The 27,066-nt window shown below is 42.3% G+C and overlaps 1 protein-coding gene across 7 annotated transcripts in view; it reads left to right on the top strand.

Annotated features, from left to right (window-relative positions):
• The window catches only part of MAML2 (mastermind like transcriptional coactivator 2), a 267,559-nt gene that overhangs the window by 154,407 nt on the left and 86,086 nt on the right, over positions 1-27,066 (top strand). For 2 of the 7 annotated variants that reach the window (XM_039501549.1, XM_039501539.1), the window contains exon 2: positions 16,285-16,373. The exons of the other annotated variants lie outside the window; for them this stretch is intronic. The gene's annotated coding sequence lies outside the window, so the exon portion shown is untranslated. The remainder of the gene's footprint in view (positions 1-16,284; positions 16,374-27,066) is intronic. 7 annotated transcript variants of the gene reach the window in all.

Raw genomic sequence — 27,066 nt, 5'->3', positions numbered from 1 at the left:
GCTCTGACGACCTAACCTCAGTGTAGACAGGGCTAGGTAGATGGAAGAACTTTCCACCAACATAGCTACTGCCTTTTGGGGAGGTGGATTAACTATAGCGATGGGAGAAGCTGCCTCCCTCCCCCGGCCCTCACTGTAGGAAGTGTTGAGACAGAAGCACTACAGAGCTGCAGCTGCAGCATTTCAAGTGTAGACATAGCCTCTGATTAGAGAGTCCTCTATTATCAGAAATCACCTAGAGAGTTGAATAGAGATAAGATCCTTTCAACAGGTTTATTAAAGGCAAGACATAGAATTCTCTAGTCGCGATGTCACTTTCTAATAATTCTGTAGGATGTTTCTGTAAGAGTGTCCGGTGAGTTGCTGAACATCCTCAGTTGCTCGGCCCTCAAAGAGGATCTGAGCACCTTGCAGGACCAGGGCCTTATTTGGTACCTGTATTCTGAATAGCCTGTCCAACCCCACAGACCCTTCCTCCACCCATGCAGATTATATGGGAGGATACAAGAAATCCCGGTGGGGAAGAGTGCACAGGGGATCAGTGATGATCCATGTTGAAATGCACATTCAGCACCCCCTGCACTGTTCTGTTGCCCGAGCACCTGCACAAATACGAACTTCGCAAATTTGTTTTTGGGAGAAGGAGATGAAAGATTAGAAATTTTGTCACACTTAGACTCATCTGTCAGCACTAAGAGCAAACACAACAAAAAATCTAGCTCATCAAGCAACATTATTGGTGCAGAAGAGGCCGATGGGGTTGAGAATAAACGGATTGCTCTAACTCAGCGGTTCTCAAACTAGGGGCCGTGGCCTCAGAGTGGGTCATGACCCCATTTTAATGGGGTCGGCAGGGCTGGCATAGACTTGCTGAAGTCTGAGCCCCACCGCCCGGGGCTGAAGCTGAAGCTCAAGGGTGGCAGGACTCAGGTTACAGGCCTCCTGCCTGGGGCTGAAGCCCTTGAGCTTCAGCTTTGCCCCCCGCCCTGCACCCCCCACCTGGAGCGGTTGGGCTTGGGCTTTGGCCCCCCGCCTGGGGCAGTTGGGCTTCAGTGGGCTCAGGCTTCAGTCCCTCTCCTCTCCTACCCCTCCAGGGTCATATAGTAATTTTTTTGTTGTCAGAAGGGGATCACGGTGCAATGAAGTTTGAGAACCCCTGCCTAACTTTAAGGGATAACAATACTAAACATTAAAGGGTCCCAAGTATGGCATCCAACTCTCACTGACTTTCATATAAGAACTGGGTGCCTAGCTCCTTTGCAAATCCCATCCTAGTGGATTAGATGGCATGCATGCACATCGGAGTAAGGGTCGGTTCTTCCCCTTCAACAGCTGTGAATCTGCTGCACAACAGAAAAACTGACTCTCTAAAAGAACCCATGACTAGGGCTGTATTCTTGGTGTGCCTGTTTATAAAGTGTTGATCTTTCTGTAGTCAGACTAGCTGTGGAGTTGAATGTTGCAAAAATGCATGTTGCTTTTTGCAGTGAAGACTGTAATTCATTTAAAAAAAAGACTCCAAACCCACCCAACTCAGTTTGTTAGGAATGCTTGCAACTTTCAGGTATCTAAAAGGGTGTCATAAGGAGGAGGGAGAAAACTTGTTCACCTTAGCCTCTAAGGATAGAACAAGAAGCAATGGGCTTAAACTGCAGCAATGGAGGTTTAGGTTGGACATTAGGAAAAAGTTCGTAACTGTCAGGGTGGTTAAACACTGGAATAAATTGCCTAGGGAGGTTGTAGAATCTCCATCTCTGGAGATATTTAAGAGTAGGTTAGATAAATGTCTATCCGGGATGGTCTAGACAGTATTTGGTCCTGCCTTGAGGGCAGGGGACTGGACTCGATGACCTCTCGAGGTCCCTTCCAGTCCTAGAATCTATGAATATATGAATCTGATCAGAATGATTTTGCCTTTCTGTGAATAGGTTTAAACCAAGTGCTTTAAGGTTGCAGAGTGCCAAAGTACTGTGCGTCACCATTGAAAAAAGAATGAAACATCAATGTCTGTTAAGAACAGACAGGAAACTCTGAGCTGCATCATCCAACAGCTCTGCCACAACACACCAGCAAATGCACTTGTTCTGTACGACCGAAGAACCTGAAGGCTCATTATGGGTTTAACAAAGTCTAAGAAATTGTCCCACTTGGAGGTGAATTTTGGTAAAGTGTATAGACATGGAGAGCAAGATCCTCAGCTGCTGTAAATCAGTATAGCTCCATTGTTTTTTTGGCTTCTATTTCTGGCATGTCAGCGTAAAAGACACCCAGGCTTGGCAATGGTTTTGGTTCTCCATCATCACAGTAACAAACTTTTCTGTGCTGCTTCTTTTTTTTAATTATTATTTCAATTGTCATCCTTGATATTATGGATACTTCATGTAGAACGAGGAATTGACATTTGCAGAGTAACATACTATCTGTTCTCATAAATATATGTAGCTGGTAGCAAAGTATTCTAAGTGGAAGGTCTATATCAGTGGCAGTTCCTCCTTCCAATGTTCTACCAGAGCCTGATGTTCGACATCAAATGGTCAACATTTAATTCATTCCAAGGCCTTTGTGTTGAGTGGGGGTATATCTTGTGACCACTAGGCCTTGAATGATACCATAAATAATTGTTACACTGAACACAAGAGAGACCAATATATGAAGTCAGAATTCCATTATCTAAAGATCATCCCAGTTTATTCCTATTCCTGTAACACCGAAAAAAAGTCTCTACAGTGGTTTGGTTAAGGTGTGGGAATACACCCTTGTCCTCTGAAAAGCCCATCCTCAGCCTGAAATGCCAGCCAACAGTTCTCTCTAACTGACTAGGAGATTTTGACAGCTAAGGGGAACTGCAAGCACCCCTGTAAGGTACAGGCTTTTCCAGGGACCGCTCACCGGATTCTGATATCATTTATGGTGGTTTTATGCCACTGAAGGTAGAATCTTGCCTACCATGTGGCTTTGAGGACAGAATTGAGCCTTTTAACTCAACAGTATGTAAACTTTGTGATTCCAAGATTATCACTGATAGCTTGACACTGGGCACTGATGGTTGTGCCTAACTTGCATATGAAACTACATACTCTAAGAACGATAACTGCACGCAGCCATTCTGTTTTCCTCTATTTCTGTCTTCCTTGACAGATGCAGTATTGCCAGCCCAAGCGTTCATAAATCATGAATTTGGCTTAAAAATCAAATTTGGCTTCTTTTTGCCTTCTAGCTTTTGAGACTTTAAGGTGCACTTGCTTCACATTTACCAGTTTGCCCTGCAACCATGAAGGCTGGAAACATTTAAAAAAAAACACCTGAAATTCTTAACTCCACCTGACTCCAGCAGGTGGGGCACCAAATATTGTGCAACTCATGATAAAATCGCGAGAGTTGGCAACACAACCTGGCAGTTTCTAGTCATGTTGGCTGAGAACTCAAGCACAGAAAAACAAACCTGTTAGAGGAATCTGACTTGGTCTCATTCCCATTAGAATGATCATTCTCCATGGACTGTATCTCCAAATCTAAGAGAGCAAACTGGAGGAGAGCCATAAACTGCATTTGATCTTTTGTCTACTTCTTGGTCCCTGTGTTTTCATAGATATGGTTTATAAAATGTACAATCCACCCCTGGGGAAGAATGAATATTTAAGTACAAATCTCAAAGAGAAATACTTTGCGACATTGATACGTTTTGCTATAAATCACAATTACTTAGAAATTCAAATGTAGTACAAATGGCCAGTGCAGTGATCATTAGCACTAAAAGTACGTCTGGTTCAGCCTCCTTTCAGTGTATAGATGTTCCCTATAAAATATCTACTAGTGCATTGTGCACTTGGAAGACTGTGGAAACTCAGGGATACAAGGTAAACTCAGATCAAATCCAATACATAGTTTCAGGCTGTAAACAAATAATAAAGCTAATCATTAATTCACAAAGCTTGTACAGTGGAAAACTTCCGTTTAATACAAACAGCAAACCCATTTTTTAAGGAAGACTTTGATTCCCATTCACTCTTGGATCTTTCTTTTGGCAAAGGTTTTTAATTCCCCTGGTATTTTAGATTAAGTATACTATAGAGTTTTCCCTTTCTGAGTAAAGAATGAATCAGTGTTATAGTTATGCTGCCCGCTTACAGATCTGTCTACTCACTTTCTTATTGGCAAATTGTTATAAACTGAATCTAATTAGATTTATCCAGCATGCAGAATTCCACTGCTCTGATTTAATTACATTAATAGTAGAGGTCATGGATCTGATTTTTACAATATTAGCGGGCACCCAATTGCATGCAATTCTGCACCTGATTTGCACATACAGTTATGTTAATTGCATATTTGAATTGAGTAATTACATGCACAAATGATCAGATCTGATCATTTGCATACACAATTACTTCATTTGCTCAAGCAGGCATAGTAACTGCACTCGCAAATTGGGTGTGCAGTTTTGTCTCTAGCCATTTTAAAAACCAAGCCCAATCTGTATAAGATTCTACTGATAATTTTCTTGTTTGACAGGCCTGTTGCAAACAGTTAATAACATAGGCTTCCCTTAAAGCAATTTCCATCAGGTACTTTGCATGCATTTGATATCTGCCAGTGCTGTGCATTAGGCTGCCTGAACTCATGGAAAGTTGAGGACCTTGGTGGTGGTTGTAGTGAGCTTTTATTGAGTTCCCTGATGGCTGTATTTTAAAAGCAGTTTAAGAAAAACTAACACTGACGCCTACTTAAATATGCTTTTGGAACATGCCTTGGTTTCGAGAATGTATTCAAAGAGATTCTAGCCACATACATGTAGATGATTTGACATTCTTTTGCAGTATAGAAACATAAATAAACCTAGGGAATAGAATAATTATTCTATGTTCAAACTATTCAATAGAATTCCTCTCTTCTAAGAGGTTTTCACTAACACAGATTGCTGTCTGAGTGAAAGGTCAGCTTTCAGAATAAGTGTAAAGTTATTTACAGGAAGTGAAGCGGAAAGTGGGGTTTTCAGAGTTGTTCAAATGTCTCAGTTCTGCAGGGAGAAATAGATTGTGCTCCTTGTAGGCAGAGACACAGAAGCCTGTCCTGATGTACTAATGATCAACAAATCTCTAGCCTATGAAAAATGTGTTTGATAAACACAGCCTTTTGAAATGACAAGGGTTTTATCCCCCCTTTCTGGATGTGAAAGAGGAATATAAACAACTCCTGTAGATTAAATAAGCAGTGTGCAAATTAAACATAACAAGATACAAGGATAAGAGCATTGTTCTACTGACACAGGGAGATTACTGTATTAAAAAGGAGCAACCAGAGAAACGAGCCCAATTCTGAGAGGTGCTAAATACTATCAGCTTGCACTGAAGACAGTGGGAGGCAGCATCTGGTGTGAATTGTCATAGTGCCATTAAGTGGAGTTATGAGGATTTTCACCAGCTAAACATCTACCCCGGAGAGTTCAGGTTACTCAGTATCTCACAGTAGGTGCACAGGTCCTGGAAGGGGACTATAAATAAATAATACCCCCATATCGGAGTTCCATTAGAAAATCCTAGGATTAGATCAAACTATAATTAAATAATAGAAATAATTGACAAGGTCCATCCTTATCACAACAAGTAGTCCCAATGATTTCAGTGGGATTATTTGCAAAATAAATTATTACTCAGTAATCTGGTCCTAAGGAATCAGAAAGAAAGGGGATTTTGTTAATTTTGTGGAGATACATTTTTTACATCCTAGAGGCAAGTAGAAGAGCTATGAAAAGGTCAGATAAGGAGGATGTGTTATATGGAAGTGATTATTAAATAGGGTGACCAAATGTCCCGTTTTTAAAGGGACAGTCACTTTTTTTGGGACTTTTTCTTATATAGGCGCCTATTACCCCTCACCCCCGTCCCATTTTTTCACAGTTGCTCTCTGGTCACCCTACTATTAAAGATAGTTTGGGAAATGGTGATATCCTTCTTCTCTCTCATCTGTTTATATAGTTCCAATCACCATAACTTCTAGGAACTAATAAGGTTCCAAATGCCAAGCACTGAAGGGAGCTGGGATACAATAACAGGTACATTAAATATGTAAACGGTTCGGTTTGCTCAAATGAAGACTATATTAAGCAAAAACAGAATGACTGTTTTTATTGGCAAGAGATGCTGCAGATGAAAGTTTGCTAAGTTTAAAGAGGTGGAGTTGGCGCAGGAGAAGTGTACACCACTACGTCAGACTAAACACTAACTTTACAAACAATGTGGGTGAGTGATAAATTGGTTTCCCACCCATCCCCACTGCCCCACGTTAATAGCCATTAAAAAACAGAGCTTTAAACAGCTACAGGGAGCAAAACAACTGCAGCATTGTTAGCTTTATCAAGAGAAACACAGAGAATGTAGAGGGTGAAAAAATAAGACAACCAAGAGACCATTAATAAGAAAACAAAGACTTAGGATTTGATCCTACAAACCCACCCTTACTCAAGTGGCTGTTACTGACATGAGTAGTCACACTGGGCTTGTTTCTCCTTTCATTAATAAGGAAGGGCTCCATTTAAACCAGTGGGCCAAATCCAGAGGTGAAAATCAGTATGATTTACACCTTCTTCTAAGTGTGTAAATTCAACTAACTAAGGCCTTGATCCTTCAGTTAACTTCAGAGGGGTTCCACACAGGCCCAGATTCTGCTTGCAGAGTGGGAGATCTAGGGACAATTCTGGCTGTTGTTTTGGTGTACATTTGGAGTTACTCTGCTGAAGTCAATGGAATTATTTTGGATAGAAGGCCTGATCCAGAGCTCACTGAAATCAGTGGAAAGATTCCCATTGACTTCAATCAGGTTTGGCCCAAGCCTTTACTCCAATTTGGCCCTTGGATTCCCAGCCACTTACTGACCTGTAACTTATGTCCCCAGCACACTGCCTCTTAGTCTAAGGAAGTCTACCCTGGTGTATGTCAGATGCTGAGGGGACGGAAGAGTGGGTTGTATCAGGAAAATAAATTAATAAGTAGAGGTGCATGTGTGTGCACATGGGAGAGTGGTTTTGCTCCCCTCTGGCACAAAACAACAGTGGAGAGGTTTTTTTTAACAAAAATTAACAGTTTAAATTTGACTAGAAGTGACAGAGCTGTCCTTAGACTCTCCATTGCCAGCTTCTGGTCTCGTCTTAATTGGTTTAGTTGCGCTCAAAAATTATATATTTGGGGTGAAATCCTGGCTTCATTGAAGTCAATGACAAAACATGCACTGACTGCAGTGGAGCTGGGATTTCACCACTGGAAAATACTATGCCAGCCTGTTTCATAATACAAATATGTATAAGTTGATCTCTCAGATATGTAGATAGCGGTGTGAGGAACTGGATGTCTGATCCTTGTGGAGATGCTACTGAAAGGATTATGCTTATGATTTTTCTGTGGCTTGTTTCATATTGCAGCGGGTTAGTTTGGACTTAGTCCTCTGAGAGACGTTTAGAAGGTTATTTAAAATAAAAAGGCACTGTGGAACTCTGTGCTTTGGTAAGCTATGTACTAGATCGGGGGTGGGCAAACTTTTTGGCCCGAGGGCCACATCAGGGTTGTGAAATGGTATGGAGGGCCGGGTAGGGAAGGCTGTGCCTCCCCAAACAGCCTGCCCTCCACCCCCATCCGTCCCCTCCCACTTCCTGCCCCCTGACTGCCCCCCCTCAAAATCCCCAATCCATCCAGCCCCCCCTGCTCCTTGTCCCCTGACCACCCTCTCCCAGGATCCCTGCCCCCTATCCAATCCCCCCTGCTCCCTGTCCCCTGACTTCCCCCTCCTGGGACCCCCTGCCCCTAACCGCCCCCCAGGACCCACCCCTAACCCCCTCTCCCTGTCCCCTGAACGCCCCCTCCCAGGGCCCCCTGCCCCCTGGACCTCCCCCCCGCCCAAGTAGGGTGACCAGATGTCCCGATTTTATAGGGACAGCCCCGATTTTTGGGTCTTTTTCTTATATAGGCTCCTATTACCCCCCACCCCCATTCTGATTTTTCACATTGGCTGTCTGATCACCCTACCCCCAAGTCCCTTTCGGAATGAGGCCCTGCGAACACAGGCGGAGGACTCAGCAGGAGCAGGGGCAGCTGCGCAGCTGGAGAGAAGCGGCTGTTTCCCCTTCAAAGCGCCGCTTCTCTCCAGCCGGGTGCGCGGCCGCCTGGTGCTTCTCCTGAGTCCTCTGGCCACATTCCCCAAGCTCCTGCCCATCCGCTCCTCTGCCCCCGCAGTGCAGCCCCTCCCACCCTGTGGGGGGGGGTGCCGGTGCTGAGCTGCCTGAGTGCCTGGCCCTGGGGACCCCTGTTCTTGGGGGGCCTGTGCCAGGGCACCCTGTGTTCAATGGTAAATCTGCCCCAAGACGCGGTGCCCGGCCAGAACCACGCTGCCGGCACGGCGAGCTGAGGCACGCTGCTGGCACGGCGAGCTGAGGCTGCAGGGGACGGGGGACAGTAGGGGAGGGGCCGGGCAGGACGGCCTCCGCGGGCTGGATGTGGCCTGCACGCCATAGTTTGCCCACCTCCGTACTAGAGTCAATGCATTCCTTGGGCAAATAGTTACACCAAAAATTTCAAACATGGGTGCCCCAAGTTAGGACTCTATTGCCGAAATGCAGCTTTAGATTTATGTGCATTTCAAAGATGCTGTCAGGAGTGGCCCTAGGCATTTTGCCAGCCAGAGAATCAGCAAAACAAACAACATCCATGTGGCACAGCAGTACAGCACCCCTTGGAAGTTTGCACCCAAGGTGACCGCTCTGTTTGCCTTCCCCTGGAACTGACACTGGGTATATTGGACAGCTACAGTTCCTTTTGTCTTCAGTGGGAGTCATGAGTAATCAGATGTTAGTGAAATGAAGATCTGTTTCTGATCCAGTGAAATGGTTTTAAATTAACCAAAACAAATTTTTGCAGAAATTAACACTGGGTAATCCCCACAGCAGTGGCTACTATTGTTTTGGAGCAGGTTCACCAATGTCAGCATCTTGGAAACAGGAAAGATCCCTTTAAAGTTGTTTAAGATTATATTGCATTAGCAGTCAAGTGAGCACCCCATTATGCTAGCTGCTGTATAAATATATTATAAATGACGGTGCCTGCACCGAAGACTTTACAGCCGACAAGATTCTCCAAGTCTTTTCTGTGGATTATATTGTCTGCATGGTGGGTTTGAGGTTGGGAGTGTTCTGCGGCTCAAGAAAGACTTTGAACTCAGTTTTCAATAAATCAGGTTGTTCAGCAGTATCTATTACTCAGCTTGGATGTCATATATTTAAATTGGTCTGGGACCATGCTGCAGAGGCTGGAAACATTAAATAATGTAATATGCAGGTTTGTACTTCCTTGTGAACATCATTGCATGACATCTACAATAGACTGGGTTTGCCAAGACTTTCTGAACAAAGGCAGTGGCTTTAGTTTACTATGTTGTATAAATGGATTCACAGTTTGGTTCCAGCATATTTTATGTTCCCTCTTTTTCCAGCACAGCTATGCCCTTTGCTTAAATCACCCTATTTAGAGCTGGAACTGATCCTGGAAGGCAAGCTTTTTTGGGTTTCAACCCACAAGAAGAAGAATCAACTACCTGTGCCACTGGAACAGCTAGTCTTATTGATTAGTTTAATAAATAACCGTAATCCCTTATTTTAAGAAATCTTGTCAGATGTAAAACAAACTAAGAATGTGACTTGTTGGCTGCTCTTGTAGATTGAGAGTTTGTCCTGCATTCTGTTGTTTATCATGGGCCGAAACAGGCTGCCGTAAGATTATATGTCTGTTAATCTCTTGGGATTGATAATTGCATTGAAGACCATATGTGGTTAATTATTTAACTTTGTCTTTAGGTGAGTGATTCGAGCTAAATGAGTTCCTCATACACAGTTAAATAGTGAAGATGAATCAAATGCTTTCTTAGGAATGGGTAATTATAAAATCTTCCAGTGCAGGTCACCTCTGAAAAGTGAGCATGTCAAAATAGCATTGAGGAGTTCCATGTGTATTGTCTCAGGGGGTGAAATATGCTCTTATTTCTAGCTCTAATATGTTTATTTTACAAGTAGAAGCCTGTTGTGGTGGTCTTTTGACTGCCAGTCCTGCAAACTCAGCTGAGGCTCTGAGTCAAACTAAGGGCTGTTTTTATTCTTGCGCATCAAACCCGGCGATAAAAATTCTGCAAGTAAAATTAGCCTCCAAGCCACACATCTGCAAGCCTACCATCTTCAGATTATGCTCTCAGTAACAGTGCTGCAGCCCCACTGGCTTTGAGCAGCTGGAGTTGATGAGAACTTACTAAAGAATTTTTTGAGATTCATAAAATGGAATAAAATGCATTTCCCTCTCTCTTAGCGGTGCTGGCTTGTGCAGTGCTAAGAAGAAAGGAGAAAGAGGGAGGGGGAAAAAAGCAAGTGAAAGCTTTCCTCTCCCACCCGATTCCCAGAAGATAGGATTCCGAACACACAAAGGAAACAGATTGTCTCAGTAAGAAGATGCCAGTTTAACATAGTCACCAAACTCTAGGCCAGATCACAAGCTAGTGTAAATCTGCAAAGCATCACTGAAGACAGCTAAGCTAATTCACGCCACTGGGGATCTGGCCCAGAATGCAAGGCCATATAATCCCCTCTGATTCCCTTCAATTGTGACAAATCTGGGTGTATGGAGAAGAGATGGGTTTAAGTATCAGGGCCCATTGGGAAGTGAAATGGAGGACCAAAGGGCGGGACCCAGCTTGGAAGATAGGGAGGCTGTTTGTGGTGGAGGAGTGAGTGGCAGGAGATGGAAAACAGGAGCAGTGGGTGGAAAGCTAAAGGGGGAGTTCAGAGTAGGATTTAGGGGGTTGAGGATGGGGGAGCAGTTCAGTGTATTCATGTTGCTGATGGGTTTGTAGCATCAGAGTGCCTCCACCATAAATGAATAATTAACTCCTTGTGCCTGCCTTGCTCTGAGTCTTTCCCTTCACTTACCTTTTCCTTTCTTCTTTACCTCTCCTGATATCTCAGCTCACTTCGTCCTCCATTGTTTTCAGTGTTCTTTTCTTCAGGCTAAAGCTCCCATAGACCTAAGGTGTTTAGTCTCTTTCCTTGTCCCCTGAGCAAAAGAAGAAAAGCCCCATATCTAAATGACATGGCACAGAGGAGCTATCCTTGTCCTCAGCGGTCCTGTTTGCTTTGATGCAAAACTGGTGCATGTGTAACCTGCACACCTGCTGGGTGTGGTGTTCTAGCTCATCTAGTGGCACAGAGACCACTTATAGAGCGAGATTAATGAGTCTGCTCTACAGCCTTAGCTATCAGGCAGTTGGCTTTTAGCTCATGCGGTAGAGGCTCATATACTAGGTCCCAGGTTCAGTCCTGCCCGCTGACGACCAGGGTCTGTCGGCATTACACATGCAAAAGTAGCTACCAGTCCAAATACATATCTAGGTCCTGAAAAAGGCCATTTCAGAGAAGCTGTAGTTAGCCCAAGCAAATTTCAAGTAAATTAATTGTGGAACAACATGGTGTGTGTTTTTGGCCTCCTAAAATGGAACATACTCCTTATAAAATAGGCATGCTGGGCAGCTCTGACATTTCCAAGTGAAACAATAGAGCCACTAGAATGGAAAGTCTGCAGGAACAGCAGAGGAGGAAAGAAGTTTAGGTTGAACAAAGGTTTTTTTTCATTTTTACAGCCCCTAGAGGCAGAACAATACTGTACAGAAGCTGCTAATGGAGCTGGATTGGAAGGCAGAAATCTGTGCCAAGATCTAAATGTGTTTTTACTCTGAACTCTCCAGCTGTCCAGTTACACTACAGAATTTCCAGCTGGTGTGAACCCTACAGAATTGTTGGACCAAAAAAATAAAACAAACCAAGAGCAAAAAAAAATATATCCACTATGCACTTTCTTCCTTCATTTGCACTACTTTTCTCCTCCTTGATAACTCCAGTTAACTTCCACTAAGAAGCAAATTATTTTGTTGACTGAAAAAATATTTAGTTGACCTTAACTCATAGGTTCTAGTAAGGAACTGTGTTGTGCTGAGTAGCTTGCATAGGTAACTATGGTAACTCGTCTTGGTTAGCATTTGTATGAACTGTTCATAAGTGAAAACAGCTTCAACCTACTGTTGCTGTTTAATAAATAGTCCTCCAGTAGAGGAGAATTCAGACTTGGGGAAATCATACTCTTTTAAACTAGGTACTATTAATAATTGGAAAATGAGGCAGTGAAATTCTGCACAAGGCAGTTTTGCAATGTTTCCATTACATGATTTGTTCCTGCAGGATATTAACAAATCACACACATATATCCCCACAAGTCTTTACAAATGTGAAGAACACATAGAGGAACTCTTCAGGTCACTGCTGGTTTCCGAGCAGGTAGGTAGAAAAACTAGGGCTTAGATCCTATGGCTAGTAAACCTTCAGCCACACTGTCAAACTGATCTCATTATTTGAGGTCTATATGACAAAATAAGAAATTTCCTTCTACTAAGTAGTCCCAATAAGATTATTGGAACTTCTCACATGCTTGACATTAGGCAAGCGTTTGAGAACCTTGCTAAATCAGGGCCTTGGTTACTCTTGCGTAACTCCATTGAAGTCCATCTGGTTGACCGAATCGGATCAGATTTTGGCCTGCTGTTACAACTGGTTACATTTTGTTTGAATTTTTGACATTTTCGCAGAACACGTTTTGCTTTTTTCAAGCTGGCTGTGGTGAAATGTGTTTGGAAATTTTGAAACTGTGATGAATTCTCATGGAAAATGTTCAAAAGAAATGTTCCCCAAATGTTTTCCAACCAGCTCTGCTTACAGCAAATCTGGCCAGGTCATCCTCTACATGATAAAATCTGGAAGAAGAGCAGAAACTTGAACCAGGACTGGGTTAATGCTTCGGTTCCTGGACCATTTTTTGTCATGAGCCAGCCTGCAGGCTGAGCCACACAGATGGACCCTTACCAGGGCCTTGCTGAAGTCAACATGGCTCTGCATAGGCACAACAGTCCAGCCTCAAAGCTCAGTTCACAGGATTGGGGCCAAGGTTTTTATTTTGTTGTGCAAAGAATCTCTCCTTTGATACAAGCCAACTAAGGGCTCAGTCCTGCAGACACAAACACGCTCAACTTTGCGCACACAAACCCCAATTATTATTTGTGTTGCTGTAGCACTGAGGCCCTCTAGGAATGGGCCAGGACCCCATTGTGCTAGGTGCTATACAAACAAACAAACAGAACAAAATGATGGCCCTTGCTCAAGCAAGCTTGCGTCAGATTTCCAAAGGTACCTGTGCTTCATTTGTGCCAAGGCTACCTCTAGGCATGGCAGTTCATAGACTCAGCACCTCTCGGCTTGCTTTTATATCTGGTGCCTCATATACAATTCAGACTGAAACGTATCTAATAAATGGATGACTCAAAGCTCTAGACCAAACCCAGCATTCCCATTATATTAAAAGGCATGTTATTTAGATATCATCATGCCTAGGAGCCCCAGTCAGACCAGGGTCCCATTGTGCTATGCACTGTACAAACACAGAACAAAAAGACAGTCCCTGCCCCAAAACACTTAACGTCTAAGTATACGGTAAGAACCAACAGGACAGCTACAGACAGCTGGACATGAAAAGACAAGGAAACAATAAACTAATGGGAGTTAAACATTTAGGTGCTTTTGAAAATCCTTCAAGGTGCCTGTCTGCATCTTTAGGCCCCTAAATACCTTTATAGATCTGGCCCTTCCAATCTAAGTACAATGGTGCATTAGGGCAGACACTGTCCCTGCAGATTCCCATTGACATCACCATTGTGTCCACCCACAGTCCCTTTTGTGAGCTTGTCAGTTTGCAGGATTAAGGCCTAATAGACACACACTAGTTTTTCTGAACTTACCTGTCTTTAAGGAGCTCCTTTTCGTGACTCTTTCTGGCAGCATTTGATACATTTTAAGAAGACAAATGTTCTTCTCCTCTAGCTGAGAAATTTGATCCCTGCATTCTTGTCTTTTGAAAGAGTGCAGACAAGTCGTTATTTCAGAAGCCTGATTCTACTAAAATTTAATACGTTAATACTGAAGCTTGTGTAGTGAAGATCACCTGTTGGTGGGAGAACATGTTGACCTGGGTAGAGATCTCCAGTAAATACATATTAGTGAATCAAAATGCACGTATTTACCTAATTTCTTACAATAACCAGTGAGCATCCATCCTGTGTGGTGAGTGACCTCACATCATTTAAGCTCCAAGCCTAAAATCAGGTCTGTGTCAGCAAAACTCCATTGAATTCACTGGAGCTCCTTGAGTGCAGAGAATTCAGCCTGTGCTGAGCTGATTGCAAGATCAGCTCCTTAGTTAGCAATTAACAAAGCCAAATAATGGATCGTTGTCCCCACACAATAAATAACCCATCTACAGAAATGATCATTTCTCTCTCCCCACACACAATCTAAAAAAGCCTTCAATATGAGCCAGTTAAATACGTTCTATACCATCCATCTCCCCCTTCTCCCAAAGAAGCTGATCCAGTGCCCATTGCAGCCAGTGGAAAGATGATTGTAGACTTTAGGGTGCCTTGGAGCAGATCCCAAATGATGGTTAACAGATTTAACATGCAGTGACTGCCTTATTACATCTACAACAATGTAAATGAAATTTAAGACTCTTAATTGAAAGTGTTATTGATTAAGGTAATTAAATTGAAAGACCCTATTAATTATATTAGAATGCAAAATTAGTATCTAATGGGGCACCTCTCTTGGGAAAGTGTCTTGCCCAGTAAAATGCTGCATGTAATTTGAATTGCTTTGAAATCATTTTTAAAAGACAGGTGCATGTGCTGTTTGTAAAATACATATTATTTTTTTGATCTTCTGTCTGGGACCCCTGCCTGAAGTAGGCACAGATAGAGTTTTAATTCCATGGCAGCCACCATCTTTCCAAGCTAAAATCCCACATTATTAAAACATCTAAATCAGGAGGCGAGGATTACAAACATCCTGGGTTGGATTTTTTATTAAAAAGTGAACATTTATGTGAAGGTGCCTGCAGTTTAAAAGTCATATAAGACTGTGGCTGAACTGAACACTTAACAGGAAAGAAAGAGCCTCTTGTTGCGCTGTTTGGCCTGTGCTATCAGACCTTTGCCTGGTGCTTTAACCACAGCCACCCCAATGCAAAATTTACCTTTAATTAAAACATCTAGCTGTTAGGCTTCTTAGGCTCTGGATCTATTTTTCCTACTTTTTAAATAAAAATGGAAACTTTATCTCAGTAGAGCAGCTGCTAGAAATACATATTTTATGTTGTCATAGTGATACATCTTCACCTCTCTCCGCAAGGCAAGTCTCCTATTGACAATGGTGCTTTGGAGACAGCAGACCGAGTGGTACCTTGGGTTACACTCATTCAGCCTTATTAACTTCAGTGGGTAAAGAATATTTTACTTTAAAAATTCCCTGTTTCTAAAAGAAAAGCCTGGGCAATTGCTCTTTGTTTCTTAATATTTTAATTAAATGCAAACTGATTTTAGAAATTTAGTGGAGATCAGACACTAAGCACACTCCAGCATTCTTTCCTGATGCTCAATATTTTTCCATGAGGCAAGTTCAATGAGAATGGGCATACTTGCGTAAATGCAAAAACTCTGTTTCTAAACTGACAATATGGATGTCAGCACAGCCACTGACAGCACAGGCCTTTCAGCCTGCCAGATTTTGTGTCTAATAGCTTCGAAAACAGAGGGAAGGAAAAAGTCAGACATTGTTAATTCATTGTCCCAGCTACCCACCAGCTCTATATCCTTAAGGACTTCTTTTTTGCTCTTCTCAGATGGTCAAGAGATGTTAATATCCTGCCTGCTCTACTGAATTATTTCAATAAAAGTCTGTATTGCAGGAGAAAAAAAAGCAAGGTGTCTATTGCAACAGACATCCAACAAAAGTTCCTGGTGGAATCTACAGTTACAGTAAATGCTGGTTCATAAGATCTCAGCCTTCAGCATGGATTCATAAAAGCACTGGGCCAGCCAAAGGTGCTACACCAGTTTACACCAGCTGAGACTCTGGCCCACTATTTCATTTGATTTAAACACTGATTCACACTGCATATATTTATGCAGCTGAATACTGGTATGTATACAGTTGGGAAGTGGAATTCCACTTATGAATAGTGGGAAAACATTCTTTTCCCACTCTTTTCCCCATCCCAAGCCATCATGCAAGGGGCATGATTGACAGCTCTTAGATTTAAGTCATCCATGTCTACCAGAGCACCAGCAGCCCTGGAGAATAACTCTTAATTCTCATCCATACCTCAGATTTGCAAGCTGCAAGGCCTACTTCTTTGTCAAGACTTTTCCTGGAGGGGCGGGAAATGGAATGGGGAGAATTCTATCTACAATAGATTGTAAGTTTTGTTTTTAGATATGGATCTCTTTGAATTTTTGTAGATGTTTTCTTAGGTTGTAAAATGCCTACTAGACACTCACTAAATAGGAATATATATGTATCCATCCGAACAGGTCTAACTTGCAAGCTTTTACCACACTGCCCTGAGAACCAGCCTTTCTGGAGGGCCACTTGAAGGATGAAAGGTTGATTCTTCTTCAAGTGTTGATGTCTATATGTATTCTACTATGGGGAGGTGGCAGTATGCATGAGCTACATGTGCCAGAGACTGGAAGACTCTTGCTAGCAGTGTCCATTGGTCCGCACCTGTGTTCTTCCTCTCCTTGGACTCTGATCCAACGCCCAATGAAGTCCTTTGAAATACTCTTATGGACTCCAATGGGTTGTGGATCAGGCCGAAAGAAAGTCATTGGCTCCCTTAGCAACTCTGCTTCATCTTATTCAGAATCTGTTGGCTTGGTCAACAGTTGGATTATCTATGCTAATTAAGAGCCACCAATACAATGCTCTCCCTTGATTCTAAGAGCCTAATACTTCCCCCTCCCATATGTAGAGTTTGTTTGATACTAGAAAAATGACTAGGTACACTGAAGTGGGTTTTCAACTCAGAAGCAATGACTGTGAACTATAAATTGCCCTGAAGAAGACCTCAAGGCCAAATGGTTGGCATGAGTCTCCGATGTGACATGTGTTGATTTGCAAGAAATGTGAGTGGTCTGGTTATTTCCTTGTTTCTGGTGTTGGCTAGATGTCTGCTCTCTCTCTCTCTACATTGACTGAACGTTTAAAACCCGGCTGGTGTTGTGTAGGATACTGGGGCACAGACAGGTAATACAAATCTATGGGTGGGGTATATATATGTACATGTGCAGGCATTGCTGCATTGAAAACAATTGCCAGACTGCACCCAGTAATCTCTTCATTTAAATCTACTGTGTGGTAGTGTCTAAAGGCAAATCAAATCACAGCAGCCACATTTTTGAGGATTAGGAGCTTCCTGTGTGAGACAGTATGTGTTTTAAATATTTTAAGCTGATTTACAAAACTGGTAAACAATGTGCAGGGTGGTGTTGGGTGACCTCTTTTACATGCCTGATTATCCTGTCAACATTTATAATGCCCTTGATATTTCCTTCTCATCAGGATGGAATCAGTTAAGCATTTGTATTTCCCCAAGATCAGATTGCATTACTCTTTGCTCCACGTTTCATGGCAATAAATGTTGACATTAATTTCTGTAGATTTCACATAAAGTGATTGTTAATTTATTCATGCTTGAAAGGAATCGAAGAGAGGAAAGAAGGGAGCATTCTCTAAAAGAAAAATACACAGCGCATAGCATAAGGAATGCAGATCTTTCATGCCTATTTGTTTTGCACAGAATTACAAATGCTATATCCTGATTAGCAATTGTGACCTATTTAAAGCTGTACTGTTTCTCTCTGTTCCTATTTTCCTTAAACACTAAGAACTAGACATGAGATTTTATAATCCATCAGATGTAGAATCTGCGTAAGAGATATAATTATTGTGCTTCAGCAACTTGGACCAAAGCCCTGTTGTTGTATTTCTAGACAGTACGCTGTGCATAATATACATGCATTTTTACGTTGGTAATTTCAGTTGGCAAGAGATGTTGTGTTTCCATAAATGAAGGTAAATTGTGGGATTTTAACACACTGATTACTATTCCAGCCTTGTCCCCAACTAACGAGAATTAAATGGATACTTGTCAGCTGGAGAACATCCTTATCTGTTACTATGATTTCTGATTTAGTAATGTTTATTATGGTAAATGGGGGAAATACTTGTATCACTTCTTAATCATTTGATTAGCAAGATAATTAATTGTGTTGTGCTACTATCGTCTGTAAGGGTGACTGGAGGATGATTGAGTTCCCAGAATTCAATCCGCCTTGAACAATTACGATTTTTTCCAAGATGAACTTCACCCTGGAGATTGGACTTTGTCCTAAAATCTCCATAACATGTGTCATGTTTGTGCAGACTCTGTGCTTTAAGCCAGGACAGGTAAAATTTAATATCAAGATAAAAAAATGTAGGATTTCAGCTTTGTCCTTTATGCAGCAAACATGCACTAGAAGTCTGCTGATCAAAACAAGAGTGAGCATATTAAATCTTGAGAAGAGCCAGTGAAGTGAGCCAGCCCGCACCATAGTTCAGCGCTGTATTGCAACGGGGTCAGGTCCACATTCAGCAGAAGAGAACTGTCAAAGCAGCTGGATGATTTAAGAATAGAGTTGGTGGGAGGTCATTTTCCCCTGGTCTTAATGGCAACCTTTGTCTTGTAAGGGTATAGTAAGAAGTCTCGTTCTTTCCTGGGCCCAGGGGGCTTGTGTTGCAGCATCAATAAAGGAGCACTTGAGTTCTGTGGAACATTCAGTTCTGTGGAAGAAGAAGCTTTGCACTGTTCTGGAGATGTTACACTGGTAGGGAGCAAAGGGTGTTCCATTCCGTCTCTTTGGAGTCTTCAGCCTCCACTCCAATGGGAAAAGACATAACATGGGGAGGCCCTCAGGCACCTTTCTGGGATTCTCCTGGTTGGACCAAGTCCAGGTGAAATTAAGATTGTGCAGGGTGCTGAGTGTCTCATTGGGTGTGCTCCTGAAATAATTCAAACAGTGGGAGGAATGGTTTTAATGGCATCTTGCAGATTTAGGTCATAAATACTTAAGGAGGCCCACTGTCATGTCCAGGTATTGGAAGACACACAGTGCCTAGCACAATGGGATCCTGAGGGCAAGTCTACACTACCGTGCTACACTGGTGCAGCTGCGCCACTGTAGCATGTCTGGTGAAGATGCACTATGCCGACGGGTCGGCGCACTCCCATTGGCATAATTACTCCTCCTCCGCAAGAGGCAGAAGCTAGGTCGGTGGCAGAACATATCCTGCCAACATAGAATGGTGTGGACACAGCTTTAGGTTGATGTAACTTATGCCAGTCACAGGGTATCACACCCCTGAGCGATGTAAGTTATATCGACTTAAACAGTAGTGTAGACCAGCCCTGAGCCCTGATAGAGGCTCCTAGTGCTACTGTAACCCACACACCTCCTGGGCATGGTTCTGTCCTATCTAGTGGCACCAAGACCACTTAGAGAGCAATGAATGAGTCTGCTCCTACAGCCCTAGCTAACAGTGAGTTTGCTTTTAGCTCATGTGGTAGAGGCTCAGGCACTAAGATTCAGAGGTCCCCGGTTTGATCCTTCCTGCTGACAACTGGGGTCTGTCAGCGTGACGCTATCACCATACAAATAATAAAATATCTGCAATGTATTTTCCTTCTTTCAAATGGTTCCTTTTTAATTTTGTCATCCTTCTGTACAAATTTTCTGGCAAAACCCCTTCTTTGATTATTTTCAGTATTTTTCATATAGCTAATTTAAAATCCTACCTACTTTCCAAAATATAAAAGATATTGTTAACAGTGCCTCCATCAATGCAATCAGCGCACACGTACAACAGATCTAAGACTGGGAAAAGGAAGACATCCTCTAAAGCAGCTTTGATTATATTTTATGTTTTTACAAGAGCAGGTGCAAAGATGTTTGTATTCATGTCAAAACGATTACACCCTTTTTAATGTCACCATGTCATCTGCCTCACCACATTTCCAAGTATGACGATCACTTGTTTTGAAGTTGGTAGTAACTTTCATGAAGTTTTTGCATGAGTTTGTGCTGCATATCATCCATTGTTCTAAAGTAGAAGTTAATACTGCCACAGCTCTGAGTATGGAATTTCCAGTGATGGGAGAGTGGATGTTTTAGGAGATTGGAGATCTTTCCCCACTAGGTCTTCAGCCAGCCTAGGTTGGTAATGACTTAAAGTTGTTACTATCTGAAGTTTGCTTAATAGCTTACATGAAATAAGTTGGTGGTTCAGTCCAGCCCTTAGTGGCTAGGTACAGACATTTAAAGAAGACAGACGTTCACAGCTGATACAAATTGATAATCTCTGCAAGCAGATCAAGGATTGATTAGGCATGGAAACTGAGCTTCTCTGCTGTCCATAGAAGAAAGCCCTTCCAGGTCACCATAGAGATACACTGACAGGCCAGAGTGGGGAGACGCTGCGTTACCTGGTCTGTGGAAAGCCAAAAGACTTAAGTCTGCAAGATTGTCAATTTAGAACTTTTCACAAGTACCACATTCACACACAATATTTAAAAGTAAAGGGAAAATAGGAACTGTGGAGTGTTTTCCAACAGAAGAACCGGCACCAAGCAAACCGTTATAAGGAAATGGAGACTAAATCAAAAAGGAATTTTAAAAAGCATTCTTGTCATTTGCCAATAGTGATGGCCAAAATTTGTCCTTGGTCACCTATGTGCAACTCCTGCAAGGGTCAGTGACATTCCTCTGCATGCGGCCAATGTCAGAATCAAGCCCTCATGTTGTTAGAAGAGCTGGTTGAAAAATGCCAGTTATTTTCCCCTGGAAATTTTGAAATGTTTTCTATTGTTTTCTAAACTTCCCATAAAAACATCTAGTTTTTTCAACAAAAATTTTAAACCATTTTTCAGCATTTTTAATAATGATTTTCAGGGGGGAAAAGGTTTAGTTTTAAGTTTGGGGTTTTCAACAAAAAAACGGAAATTTCCCCCAGTGTTTTTTGCTCCACTCTAATGACTAGATCAATGGAATTACTCCAGATTTACAACAGTGTCAATGAGAGTGAAATTTGGCCCCTATGCCTTTGCAACGTTGACAAAAATTTACCACCATCGTCCTCATTTTAAACGCTGTAGTTTTGTAACATTCACCCCTCAGCAGAGGAGCCAGCACAAGATTTATACATCTCCTAAATCCCATTTAAGTCCTCACAATAGGGTTTAAGTGTGAAGTGATTGAGCCCTTTGTGCAGAGTGAATATCACTCGGTGACATTTGGACCAGTCATCTCTAGAGTTTTACATTCTATTGGCACTATTCTACCGCAGGATCAGTAAAAGCACTACCCTGTCTCTTAAGCAGTATTTTAAGCAGTTAGTAATCCAGAGCTTCCTTGCTGTAAGTGTATGAACCCATGCTGACTCCTCAGCACCCCGTTTATCAAGAGATCTTACAATAATATTATCTGCCAGGAAACACTTTGATGTTAAGTACTGCCTACCTGTTGTGGAATAGCATTGTACAAAGGGCTTCTTCAGCTCCCACTTTCTGTCATTTTACAGATTTCCCATCATAGATGTTTTCAGTATTTCACAGTTCAGATCACTGTAAATTTATAATCACAAACACCTCTAGCCTGAGAAATGTGTTTGTGTTAGGTGCAAAAAGTCACGTATACAGGGAGCCAAATCTTAAAATCCTCACTTACAACATAAACTGCTGATGCTTGAAAATGAAGTGGCTGGTTTTTTCCTCCTGAGGTGCACATACTTTGCTTGTGCAATTAAAAAAAGTTATCAGCAACCGAAAAATTAGTTCTGAGCATGTTCAATAGGCGCCTTCTTTTTTTTTTTTAAAGCAGGATGAAGTCTGATCCCTTCTTCCTCTGCCCGCATGCACAGAATGTTCAGATGTTACAGCGATGGATGCCAACATAAAAACATAGCTAATGAGATTAGATTGGTTGGTTGGTTGATTGATTGATTCCCTCTATAGAGGCATGGTTCTTCTCAAGCTTCTGATGGGGCACTTTGCATAAGGGAGATTATAACTTGCCCAAACACAACACAACCCATCTCCAAACACAGAGGTGAAAACCCTTGCAGTGCAAAGTGATTGCAGTTTTCAGAACTTGATACTGCTGAAGAGAGGATGAAAAATGGCTCTTGGATTGATCTAGTCCTATGAGACTGCACCAGCCAATCAAGAATGAGTGCTTTGGCCCCACCCTTTGTATGTTTCCCTTTCCTGTCCCCTCCCCCATATCTAAACAGGGGAGGGAAATCGGTCTCATACATCAGAGAGAATCCTCTGCAACCCCTTTTGAGCTGCTCAAAGGTCCCTTTGTACCTCTTGGGGAGCACAGAGTTATCCTAGCAGGGCATGAGGATCTGTCCCTTATTCTTTCTGTCTCAGTTGCAGTTCTGTAAAATAGGCATAACAGTATGTACCTACCTCCACAGCTATTGTTGGGGATTAATTAATTAATATTTGCAAAATGTTTTGAAGATTTAAAAAAAAATGAATGGGCCCTTTTTGCAAGCATTTTAGCAGGATGCAGATAAGGAAACACAAGATGTATCAGAGAACAATACATTCATATTGTTATACCTAGCATACATTATAGTATCATTACATAATTAGCTTACAGAAGAAGGAATGTAGTCCAGTGGCCAGGTCAGTGGTTTGGATGTCGGGACACCTGGGTTCTATTTGCAGCTCTGCCAGTGACCTTGAGCAAATCATGTCCCTTTTCTGTGCCTCAGTTTACCCATCTGTAAAATGGGGATAATGAAACTGACCTACTTTGTGATTCATGAGTGATAAGTGCTATATAAAAGGTAGGTGGTATTATTACTGGTATTACCACTGATTTGTGTGTCGCCCTGTTACTTCATCTCTCTCTATGGCAGGAGTCTCAAGTATGCAGTGTTGTTATAGCCATGTTGGTCCCAGGGTGTTAGAGAGACAAGGTGGATGAGATAACACCTTTTATTGGACCAACTTCTGTTGGTGAGAGAGACAAGCTTTCGAGCTACACAGAGCTTTATTTGAGATCTGAGAAACATACTCAGAGTGTCACAGCAAAATACAAGGTGGAACAGATTGTTTAGCATAAGTAGTTAACACACATTTCAAGGGTCCATTCAAGGTGAAGTGGGGGGAAAGGAAGGGAGGTGGTGGGGGGAAAAGCAGCTGGCCGAGGGGCTTTAGTAGATTATAGATTGTTGTGATAAACCATAAATCCAGTGTCTCTGTTAATCCATGATTTTTAGTGTCTAGCAAAGTTACGAATTTAAGCTCCCAGGCTTGTCTTTTGAAGGTGTTGTAGTTTCCTTTTGAGGATGAGGACTTAGTGGTCAGATATAGAGTGATCACTTTGTGAAAATTGATCTCCCACAGGTGCTAGGGTGTTTTTGTCTTTTATCATTTTCCTGTGTGAGTTCATTTGAGAGCATAGTGATTGTCTGGTTTCTCCCACATAATTGTTTTTGGGGCATTTGTGCACTGGAGGAGGCACACCAGATGTTCTGATAGGCATGTATAGATCCTGTGGACCTTGAAAGGTGTGTTGTGGGGGGTGCTGATCATTGTAGCAGTAGAGAGATGTCTGCATGTTTTGTATCTGTTGATCTGGCGGTGTCTGGTTCCACTTTGAGCTGGTGTGTCCTGGTTTGTGGGGAGCTTGCTTCTCCCAAGCCTCTCCAACCTTAGCATGAGTTGTTTGAAGGCCAAGAGGGGGATCAGAAAAGACTTCTTTCAGGATGGGGTCTGTGGAAAGCCAAAAGGTTGTTGTTGTTGTTTGATTATACTCCATATCGGTTCCAACTTGGGGTGATAGGTGACAACTAAGGGTGCACAGTCAGAGAGGGTTTTATTTCTGTATTCTGCAGTCTCGAAGTGGCCCATTCCATAATGCAATCTACTTCTCTAGAGCGTTCTTGTTTGGCGAAGGCAGTTTTGAGTGTATTAAGATGTATATTCCGGATTTTCTCCTTGGAGCATATTCTGTGGTATCTGAGTGCCTGGCTGTAGATAACAGATTTCTTGGTGTGTTTCGGGTTGTTATTGGATCTATGAAGGTAGGTGTGGTGATCCATGGGTTTCTTGTATATAGTTGTCTGTAGAGTTCCATTGTTGAAGTAGTCTCATGTGGCATTGTTTACATCTGTCTATTAGGTTTCAGAGTAGCAGCCGTGTTAGTCTGTATCCGCAAAAAGAACAGGAGTACTTGTGGCACCTTAGAGACTAACAAATTTATTTCAGCATAAGTTTTCGTGGGCTACAGCTCACTTCTTTGGATGCATAGAATGGAACACACAGACAGGAGATATTTATACATACAGAGAACATGAAAAGGTGGAAGTATGCATACCAACAGGAAGAGTCTAATCAATTGAGATGAGCTATCATCAGCAGGAGAAAAAAAACTTTTGAAGTGATAATTGAGATGACCCATAGAAGGTGTGAGGAGAACTTAACAGAGGGAAATAGATTCAATTAGTGTAATGACCCAACCATTCCCAGTCTCTGTTTAAACCTAAGTTAATTGTATCTAATTTGCATATTAATTCGAGTTCAGCAGTCTATTAGTTAATTCAAATATTATTTTAAGTATCAGATACACATAGTGCTGTTCAGTAACAACATTGTTAATCACATCAGGGCCCATTGTCCAAGGATTTTGAGAGTATGTGGACATTTTAAACAGCTAGTCATGTTTCAAAATGCCAATGCAAATGCAAAGTTCACAAGAAAGGCGTAAGTTCCAGGTAACCCACTTGTATGCAGAGAATACATTATTCATCATCTCTTTAGTCCTTCTGTCAGCAAAACGTAAGAGAGCAAAACATGTACTTTGACTAGGGACGTCCCCATTTCCCATAAAGAAGAATCTGTGGACTTGAGAATGATTTCTAATAAGCAAAATGATAGCAAAGATGATGGTGAAAGGAAATGTAGTTTTCTGGTTTTATGCAAAGGAAAGTACAGTGACTCATGTGTTACGAAGAAACGTGCTACCCAGATTACAGTCACTGCACTCTGTAGTATGAATGACCACCCAAACATCTCACTCACCGTGCCATGAAAGAGAAAATACAAACTCAGTGTACTGAATGCACCCAGTTATGTGGGTGAAAATAGAACAGACGCCAGCATGTCTTCAGCTATAAAGTGAAAGAACAAAACTACATTGTAGATTTGCAAATGGCAGTTCATCCCACTATCTTTGGAACATGATGTTTGTTCTTTCATGCTAGGAGTGGGGTGGACAGACTTGTATATCTTCCCCGTGCTGTTTCGAGGGGATTACTCAGTGACCTGAACGGTACAAAAGGATAGGCACCGACTGTATCTAAGGGCTTGTCTACACATGAAGTTGTTCCTGATTAATTCCATGGGTGTACACATATTTCAGAATAAGAGTATCCACTCAGAGTGATAAGGAACAGCTAATCAGGAACAACTCCAGACAAGTCCTTAAATTCAGGGGTCACAGGTCAGAATACTGTTCTACAAAGTCAAGGCCATCTGTATGTGAAAGGGTATAGTATAAATGTGATTTTTATGGTATCATATGTCACCATAGTTGGCAAAAACATGGCGTATGCAGGGGTGAAAGTAACTTAAAGGACTTACCGGAACTCCGGATCCTTAGGAGGGGCGGAGCCTCAACCGGAAGAGGCGTGGCCTCTGCCGGAAGAGGTGGGGCCTTTAAATCACCATCGGAGGGGGCTCCCAGCTGCCACCACTACCCCGGAGCCCCGGCCTCTGGCGAAGCTTTAAAGGGCCTGGAGCTCTGCTGCAGTAGCGGCAGCTAGGAGCCCTGGGCCCTTTAAATTGCTGCCTAAGCCCCACCGCCACTTCCCCAGGGCTCCGGCAGCAGGGCTCTGGTGGCAATTTAAAGGGCCCGGGGTTCCAGCCGCTGCTAGGAGCCGCAGGCCCTTTAAATTGCCGCCAGGAGAAGCTGATCTGTACTGCGGCGTACCGGCTTACTTTCACCTCTGGGCATATGTTACCGGAGACTGGGCTTGTCAGTTTTTTGGTTTTGCCCCAGATAGTCACAAGACATCATACCTTGACATGGGCCCTGGTTTCTTAGACCAAAGTGAAAACCAGGCCATTCATCAAATGACATATTATCATAAATCACCTGGGACAATGTACTTATGGTTAAGGGACAAAAATGAAAGCAACGCCCCTACCCCACACACACCAGTATAGTACTTCTTTAAATAGTTTGTAAGCGTTCTAGTAGCAATGACTGTGTTCTTTGCTGCAGAAGCTAGCCAGAGCATATGTAGCTAGGCTTGGATATTGTGTATATTTAATAAATACAGTTGTTTGGAGCCTACTGTGCTGGGATGGTTCCTTCATAGTACAGTGGTTGTGTAAAGAGCAAAAGACACGACAAGAGCATTAACATTAATGTGAATGCATACAGTCAGTTATAAAGTGTTTCTGAAATTCTGCTTATAGGTACTGGAGGATGCATACATTGTCCTGTATTTCAAACATGCAGTTGCCTAGTTGCTTTTATATACTGTAAAGGTGTGCAGAATTATGCTCCTGATTTGTATATGTGCAAGATGGGAATTTGCACACCCAAATATGTGATAAAGCATGCCCAATTGTGGTAGTTGAGCATACATTAGGTGTGCAATTGTATGTGCATATTTTTCAATATCTGGCCCACACTGTTTGTGAGTGTATAAAAATATATACGTAAATGTTCAAAAGCAAGGAGATGAAACAGTTATGGGTCTCAGATCAGTGTTAGCTGGGGCATGTTGCATAGCCTGTATTTAATTTTATAGCAGACATTTCACAACATAAATGTCTAGGGCCTAATTCTGCCCTAATAAATTAACATACATAGTTGGAAAAAATAGTACAGTAGTAGAAGGTATCTCATGGGCCAGATCTTTAGCTGAAATTGGCATAACTCCACTGCCTCAAATTCAGTATGTGAACAAGGTAAAATTCTCCTAGTAGTGTTATTTCAGACATATTTGAATATCTGGGGACAGTGGGAGCTGGATGGCTAATTATT

Source organism: Mauremys reevesii, linkage group 1 (assembly GCF_016161935.1).
Source record: "Mauremys reevesii isolate NIE-2019 linkage group 1, ASM1616193v1, whole genome shotgun sequence".
Lineage (NCBI taxonomy): Eukaryota > Metazoa > Chordata > Testudines > Geoemydidae > Mauremys > Mauremys reevesii.
Note: the sequence above shows the minus strand (reverse complement) of the source record. Positions and strands in the feature narration are given on the sequence as shown.